We start from the raw sequence: 8,504 nt of genomic DNA, 5'->3' as shown, positions 1-8,504 counted from the left end.
ATTGGTGTTTTACATTTTTAGTAAAGTTAAACTTGTTTAAGAGCTTTTGAACTATGAACATTCTACTACTCCTTTACCTCAATTCAATTATTATAAATAGCTATCTGACTACGTGGTAATATTTATATTTACCTTTACCTGGCTATTATTTCAACGGTGTCAGAGTGTCAAAATATGGCCAATAGAATATGTTGGTCAAATAATTTCTTAATTCGGGCAAGAATCTGATTTTTCTTTCTATTTTTTTTCATTATACTATAGGAACAAAACGAACTACATCTCCATACGAAATACGTAACTACCCAAGTGCAATGCTTACTATAGCAAAACAAATGCAAAATTTACATAATTTTAACATTTCTGCAATTTTATGAAGGATTTTGTGTGAAACGAAAGTGGTGGCCGCACTTATTTTCACTTAAGATATTAGCATATGAGTTGTTATTGACAATCATATACAAAATATATGGAGCTTGATTGTGAACATGCATGTTAAAAGAGCCACATACTGCGCAAGATTTTGCGGTCAGCATTTTTTACAGATTCCTATATTCAACGGGTCATAGTTTACCTTTCCTCGCTTGTCTACCCCGGACTTGACTTTTTATTAGCAGCTTGGTAGGTGTTTCTAGAAAAGCAGAGAACGCTTATCTTACCGGTGCACCTGGTCCATGTTCCTAGTTTTTAGTGGAGTCCGAGATGCTCATTTGCTTTTGTTATTTTGTATGTATGATTTTAGTTACTTTATGTTCTTTGTTGTGTATGTCTATTTTCCATGTCTGGTCTTTGTCCCTGGATTGCATTCTTTTGATTACCGCTATAACCTTGGTTCCCTTGATTACTCTTTCCCATAAACAAATGGATTCGACGGAAGTGTACATAAGAGAGTTTGATAAACGTCATAAAGTCTCTTCAGTGAAAGTTTGATTTTTAGACAGAATTACCTTTTAATCAGACCTACTCCTTTTCAGTTAATGATACCTCTGACAAACACGTGATACTCATGTTCTAATATTACTTTAAAATCAAAACTAAAATACAAGAAATGAATAGATTCATATGCAAAATATCATTTATAGACACATTACAGTCTTGAAACTGATTGGGACTAGGGCAGAAGCTAAAATAATGTGATACTTATGTTTCAACATTGCTTTAGAATCTATACCAAAATACAAGAAATAAATAGATTCACAAGAAAAATTTTAATTATGTATACATTACTATCTTGAAACTGACCGAGACTAGGGTAAAAGCAAAGCAAAAAAAGTTGGAAAATTAATGCCTGCTTTGATCGAGTAGTGAAGCTTATATCGGCTGATTTAAATAATGTGTTTGTTATTATTTCAATCGCATGCCTCAATTTTTAATCAGTGACCAATGAGAAAATAATCACTTAAGATCAACTTCCCTCGAAATGTATGAAGGCTTCAAAGCGCCAAGGCACTAAATCAATAACTAGAGACAAAATTCTCCATTTATTAGTGCCGATTTAATAAATTGTGATGACTACATTCAGGAGTTGGACCTCATATAGCTCGAGTGAACTTTGATTTTTACAAGGCTAATGCCTTGCCAAGACACGTTTTAAGTCATTTGCAGGTAAAAATAAGAACGCGTGGTAGATGGAGGTAATGTGTCGAATACTTTCAAAGAAAGATATAAGTTTTTAAAGTATGTTTCACAAGAAATTCAAGCAATTAAATCTTTTTCTATTTGTCTATTTCCTAATATCATTGCAATTTTCAAGAGAGACACCAGAGCGGACAACTATTTTTCTTATATCACGGTTGTATAAGGTATATAAAATAATACATATATAGAATAATAGTTACTTACGATTGAAATACTGCCAACATCATGTGGAATATTTGGACGAGCACGAGTGGATGTATTCTACGAAAAATTGTCAGTATATAAATCGAAAGTAACTATTATTCTGTTTATCGGTAATCCAATTACTACATTTCAATCATTTGAATTTACACTAAATCATTGAACTACTTTTGTAGTGCAAGAATTCTTGTACCTTTGCTTCGTTATGCAGTTTTAATGAAAAAGAGAAGATGACGTCACAAAAACCCAATATTTTGACAGATCTTTTCGAATATAGTGCCATGCGCGAGGTATAGAAAAATATACGTCAACAAAATCAAAGGTCACAAAGTACAGATTACCGATAAATATACATGTCTGGTTTAAGTGTCCACCGAATATGCTGGCGCTGAAAATGAGAAAAGGAATTCTTGACTGGTTAAATTTACTTATTTTTTGTTTTCAAAATTATATTAAAACGAATTTAAAGTAAAAATAATTCACGGGAGATTTAAGGAAATTTTCAAGTTGACTATTTTTCATTATGTTAAAGTAGAAAACAAACTTTTGATTCTGATCAAAATGAGAAATCAAGGGGGGGGGGGCAGGGTTTGAACGATACATAAAACAATTTAATCCAATAATAAAGACAAGACAAGGAAAATAGAAACTTTATGACACATGTTTCCCTAATTTAGCAAATGCTTAGTGACTACATTCATTTGGAAATCTATAATCGACATTTTAACAACTTTGTCCGCAAAAACAATAAAATTTAGCAGTTTTTGCTAATTGACATAATTTGTGCCACCATTATGACGTCATAACAATGAACTAATGCCACTATCATTTTTCCTTATATTTTAGTATGTTTTGAATAACTTTTAGTTTATAACAACAATGTTGAAAATTTAGGCAATATGCATTGTTTAATGCCCCTACACCTTCCACTTATACCTATATCATTGCATATATATTTCATGTATTAAATCCATTCGCTTTAGTGTTATGCATCTTAAGCATCAGTCGATAAAGAGAATTACATAATTTGCTCTCATTTTGAAACAGCCTTGCCCAAAACGAAATCATACATAATTTAACAAGAACTGCAGAGAAAATCCTGCAAGCTCTCCATATACCATATAATTTGTAGTAACCCCACGTATTATCTTACAAAATTTCAAAGGGATTTGTTCAATTACATCATTACTTTCAATGTCCAAGTTTTCAAGGCTGTATAACAATATATGTTTAATCATAAAATCAAACATTTTAATTTCCAGGCCTATAGATTCTTCTTATATGTTTGATTATAATGCTGCTGATGATATAATATTCTTTGAAACACGTGTACAGCATATCGACATTTACAATACTAATATATAATAATATTGGTAATTTTGATTCATGCATTTAAGGACAAGAACAATTGACCAGTCGAATAGACCCTGCTTTGCACTAGTTCGAAACGCAATGCCGGATTTTTATTATGTTGGCTTACAGATATAAGAGTCAACTACGCAAACTTGATGTATCGCCCAAGACTTCTACAATAAGGCTTCTGGAACAGGGTAATGTCACTACAAGATTGAAGTCATCACTACAGAAATTTCATTGCCGTTATCATGAACTGGTGGATCGTTGCAGTTCATCAATCTGCAACATAAAAACTGATTTGTTCAATGTGTCTTAGTTTTCCTTTTTTTCTTTATTCTACCCTGGACTTGACTTTTATGGTGCACCTGTTCCATGCTCCCAGATTTTAGTGGATTCCGAGTTGCTCATTAACTTATGTTACTTTGTATGTATTATTTTGGTTATTGCCTGTTCTTTGTTGTGTTCGTCTGTACTGCAATACCTTACGGATGCAATGGCATCAAAACAAATCTTGACACTCCTGTTTCTGACACTACATTATCAATATACCGACTTGTTGCCATCATTTTAGATTCCGGTTTCCACAGACTCTTTAAACCAGTTTGTGTGAAAAGTCAAGATGAAGAAAAACGATCGTTTCTTCCACCCATATTTCAAAGACAAATCCATACCAATAATTTCATATTCCTATACTACAACCGTTGCATCCAAAATTTTCAATTATAAAAGGCTATTGCAGAACCTCGAGATTGAGGACTTCTGGGCAAAACCACCTGACTGTTTTTGCAAAACCTCTCCACTCAAATATAGTCATTCTGGTTACGTCGTAAAGATTGTACACCTTGATACAAATATTTAGTTCTTGGTAGAGATTCCTCATACTTTGTAAGAAATAATTCCAAATCATCTTCCAAATATACAGAAGAGTATGTTTACAAAATGCTGGAAGTTTTAATCGACAACACATTTGCCCAGTGTCGTGGTCGCTTTTACAACAAACGGTCGGCATTCCAACAGGAACAAATTGTGCTCCTCTACTTGCTGACTTATTCCTTCGCTCTTGTTAGGCTGATTTTATAGCTGATCTGATCCGAAAGAAAGAATACCGTTTAGTTAGATCCTTTTATCTCAGTTTCCGCTATATAGATGACGCATTATCTTTTAACAATCCTAATTTTGGGGATTTGATATATCACATCTACCCCAAAGAACTTGAGATAAATGATACTACAGACACTGTGAAGTCAGTCTCATATATTGACCTTCACTTAGAAATCGATGGTAAAGGAAAACTATTACCAAACTTTACGACAAACGAGATGACACTTTTCATTCAGAATTGTCAACTTTCCTTTCATCTGGGTAAGATCCATTCAGCACCAGGGTATGGAGTGTTCATATCACAACTCATACGTTATGCTAGAGCTTGCCGAGATTACGCAGATTTTTTATATCGCGCTAGAATTCTAACAAATAGGCTTCTGAAGCAGGGTTATGTTGCTAAAAGATTGAAGTCATCACTACAAAAGTTTTATGGTCGTCATCATGAACTCGTGGATCGTTACGGTGTATCCATCTGCGCCATCTATACACTCGTTACTTTTAATCTGATTTGAATTGAATGGGTGGTAGGTTTCATGATGACCTGAAACCGCAGAAAATAATTAGTACCTGTCAGTTTTGCCACCTTCCGGATATTTTATTGTATTGGTTCTTTTATTCACATATTATAGTTTGATCTGATTGTCCTTACCACTTAAAGATCATAAAATAGGAAGTATTTGGTTTCAGTAAAAAAACCGTCTTCTTGACGGCCAACTCTGCTTATTTCAGATCTATAAACGTCTTCGTTTTTTTTCTCTTTGATCGCTCTCTTAGTGGGATTCGAACCCCTTTTCTGCTCAGACATTTATGGAAACTAAGCCAAACGCTAAAGACCACTCGGCCAAGTCAGCTATATGAAAAATAGCATTCTTAAACCGAGGGATATCTCCCCGTAAGTAAGTCTACAGCGTGAACAAAAGAAGTTTTGATATAGTAAATAGCTCAAAATATTATTGCAAAATGAGGGAAATATTAGATATCGTCAAGGTTAAACCATGTCGAAAAATATGTAGAGTCATTGTTCACACGCATAAAGAAAGAATACCATTTATTGTACGAACAATATTATTGTTATTATTGTATTTATTGCACATTGTTTAATGTTTTACGATAGGAATGTTGTCATATTAATTCTGCATATATAAAATTTGTCATATATCATCCTCAATATTACTTATTTTTTAAATATTTACATCCACAAATTGTAATCCTCACAAAGCACTAGACCATGTTCTCATTTTGTTTTGCTTCAAACTTCAATGATGCATGAAATTTAGATCCCGTTATTATTGATATTTTCTGATTGAACAATACCTTTTTGTTTTGTAAATTTGGATCTGTGTATATAATTAATATTATGCACGGTTTGTTAAAGTGCCAAAATATTTCAAAGACGAATTGAAATTCAAAAAATAAGTAGTATATGTTTTCAAATATTAAAAACTGAATTATGCTTTACTTTGATAAATTCCCTGGGTGTGAGAGGAGTAAAAATAGCTAGTTTCCCCGTTTTTAAGTAGGCACTGCCTATATAAACAAGCACCGTCAGATTCAACACTCTTGAATTCTTTTTTATACCATTACGAGGACTCCCAGCTATATTTCATTAACATTCACGATTTGTACTAAATCCCTAATGTCGAGAATATTTGACACAAACCTTTGACATTCGCATTCTCACCAAACTAACGAAACTGACAGCACAGATTTCAAATTTTGATTGGTTTCTTATCTAAGATAAGCATCGCTTTGATTTAAAAAAGATATGATCGGCACTATTTCTAACAAGACTGAATAGTTCATAAACAGGCAGCGGAACAGCGGAGAAAGATGCGCAAGAACCTCAACTTTTCTTTTTTCATGTGGAATTTCATTGCATGACACAACTGATTACCGAGCTACATCCGGTTTAGCTGATACCTAAAACTGCAGGGCAACTTCACAATTGTTTTTCTCACGTACACACGCGTTGCTGTTATTGACAATTGCTTGATATACCATGGAGTGCAGGTATTACACAAATTGTAAATAAGCATTTTAAAATAAATATTCATAAAAAATACAATAACTAAAATTTACACTAGGAGAGATCATTTAAAAACAAGCTGATTTGTTTTTCAAACTATTGTGAATTTCACTATAATAAACAAGCAATAGTATCGTATTCAGGTGTCTCATTGATTTGGTTGGACATTCCAGGTCATCAATTTAAATATACAAGTGAACACTATCTTTTTAGTAGACCTGTATAAGAGGATGACTAATTAAGAGTGGCAGTTTTGAAAGGGAATACTGAGGATGCTGGATTAAAGACATTGCTACATATAATTTAATTTGAATATTGTAGTTTAAATGATCAAGAAATAAAAAAAGATAATTATAAGTGCAAAATTAATTATGTACATATTTGTAATACTACGATTTTGTTGAGAATGGGAAAGTTTCTATTGGGTATGGGGAATGGGAAACGGTATATGTCATATTGAATTTATATGATATTCAAGAGATGTATAATGCAAGTTCTTTATACTAGATTCAATGTCCCCATTTCTAACAAATATTAATATCGTAAATTTCTTTTTTGTTGTCTTTGCATTGTGTAAAACAAGTATTTTTTTTTTCAATAACATTTTTTTTCAAATAAATGATTTTGTTACCGCCTTTTTACGATATAGGTCAAGTCTTATTTTGTTAAGTAATAAGTTCCAGATTTATCAAGATATATTTTACCATACTTATTTTCATTCAAATTTGTAATCTTCGAATATAAAATAACCATTCAGTTCTCTACGAACAACTTTTTGGTGACAGTTGTTCTAGCTCAAAAACTTTGATTTATCATTAACGCATGTTGTAACTGTATGTCCCATTAATTATTCATAATCTTACGTAACGGTTACATGTTAACGTAAAATATCCCCTTAAAAAGAAGTACTTAACACACTTTAAACAAACCAACAGCAATGTTTAGAAGTGCATGTAAAACACTGTTAATAGCAAAAACAATGCAGGCCTATACATTGAAACTTCCCGGTATGCAATATCTATGACAATCTTTCAATTTGTTTAAAAACAAGATCCCAGTGTTTCAATATTGCTTTAAAATCAATTTTAAAACAGCAAGATATTTAAAGATTATGGTCAAACTGCTTCTACTTCAGATAATTGATAGAAGACGTAGGGCTGTCTCCAGATGCATTTCTCGTATTTCGTCAAAATAAAACACACCTTATAAACTTTGTCTATTAATTCAGTGAATTATATTCAAAACTTTTCGATATTGTCTGAACTTACTCCACTTCTTTGGCTTACACGGATATTGTGGGCGATAGTAGAGTTATCAGATTTGTTGATTACATGGCAACGATTTGGGATTTTTTTAAATGACTTGCACTTTTACCCAAAACTTGAATCTTTAATTTCAACTTTTCATACCTAAGAATTCAAAAAATCATAAAAAATTTAGAAAATTACAAACTTTAAACATACATTTGCAGTATATAGCAGTTCTCATTTAAGAAGTGAAACATCACAAATAAAACATTCAATTCTTAAAATTACATTTTATATGTGTCTCTTCTTTAATTTCTTTTTGATTTAGAAATACATAGAAAAAACAGTTCACTTAATATCAGGCGTGGCTTATATGAATAAATCGAATATTTGTTTCATCGACTCGTGATACTTTATACGAAGCCGATTATCCAATGAGATAAGCGCATTTTATGATATGAACAGTAAATGTAATTATAGCTGACGGATGCAAAAATGTGATATCAGTCTAAAAATCCTTGAAATATGAAATTTAAAAAAAAAGAAAATAGCATTTCCTGAGTGACAGTCTATACTTTTTTCGGAAACCTCAAAATTGGATGAAAAATGAATTCATTTAGACCGATTCTGTTACTTCTTGCAAGTTTGATAACTCTTATGCTGTTTGCAAAATTCTAACATAGGAATGAAGAGTAAGTATTCACTCCTTGTTTTGTTTATCTATCAGTTTGTTAGCATACTGTTGACATGAAAAGTAATAATAAGTGCTACATGTTTAAACTGTAAAAGATATTGATTCTTTTCTTGGCACAACTGTAGAAAATGTAAATATATAAAATTACATATATAATTTGCAACCATATTTCACATAAAGAGAAATTTTAGGTGTTTTTGATGGAAGCACTTTATTTTCCCTCGAAAACCTACAAATATAA

This window comes from Perna viridis, chromosome 2 (assembly GCF_037379345.1).
Source record: "Perna viridis isolate PV_CMFRI_1.1 ecotype Kerala chromosome 2, ASM3737934v1, whole genome shotgun sequence".
NCBI classification, from domain to species: domain Eukaryota; kingdom Metazoa; phylum Mollusca; class Bivalvia; order Mytilida; family Mytilidae; genus Perna; species Perna viridis.
The sequence above is the reverse complement of the archived record's forward strand: the minus strand, read 5'-3'. Positions refer to the sequence as shown.